The sequence below is a fragment of the Geospiza fortis genome, unplaced genomic scaffold (genome assembly GCF_000277835.1).
Source record: "Geospiza fortis unplaced genomic scaffold, GeoFor_1.0 scaffold659, whole genome shotgun sequence".
In the NCBI taxonomy this organism is placed as follows: Eukaryota; Metazoa; Chordata; class Aves; order Passeriformes; family Thraupidae; genus Geospiza; species Geospiza fortis.
The window spans coordinates 856159-857038 of record NW_005054530.1 but is presented as its reverse complement, the minus strand read 5'-3'; positions in this window follow the sequence as shown (position 1 = coordinate 857038).

Below are 880 nucleotides of genomic sequence, written 5' to 3'. Positions count from 1 at the left end.
AGGAATCACCGGGAGCGCTCAGGAATCCCAGGGTGCTGAGCTGTGCTGTGCTGGGGGTGTCAGCTCTGATGAGTGAGGAAAAGCCTTCAGCACGTCTGGGGGATGCACACAGGGCTGCCTGACCCTAATCCTTACACCAACCCTAATCCTTATCCTAATCCCAACCCAACCCCTGCAGCCAGCCAGGGCCCTGGGCACACCTGGTCCAGAACATTCTGTGTCCCTCTCTGGGGTTCCCTCCATCTCCCCAGCATTGTGCCCACAGGAAAATGCCACACTCTGAGCACCCCAGGTTGATTCAGAGCCTGCCCTCCATCCATGGACAGCCTAGAACATATTTAATATTCCATTCACACCCCTCTGCAGCTTTATGGATCTGAATTTCTGCCTTTGATCTGTTTCTTGCAACATTAATTAATTTCAAGCCCTCTTTATTTTTCAGCGTGATATTTCTGATTGTTTCCTTTTGTTTCAAGCAGTGTTTTCCCCAGAAGCATCCACCTGGCTGCTGGACCAAGGTGTGGTGGCAGAGGGGTCATCAATTAACCGACCCTGCCAGCTGGCATCTGGCACAGCTCTCTGCCGCAGGGGACTCCCGGGTCTGGCCTGGCACAAAAACAAGGCCCTGCTGCTCACCTCTGCAAACTGCACAGGCAGCTGCAGGAGGATTTCCCCTCCGTGGTCCTCTGTTTCTGGCTCTGGGGGCAGCACAGAGCGTTAAAGCCAAAGCATTCCAGCTGTGGAGCTGGCATACCCGTGTCACTCGTCACCACGTGTGTGCTTTCTTCTCAAGGCGCTCTCGGTCTTCTCACCATTTCCCCGACTTCCTGAGGGGTTTGGATTGGCCTGGCAGCCTCACAAGCCAAAAATAATCCTGCTG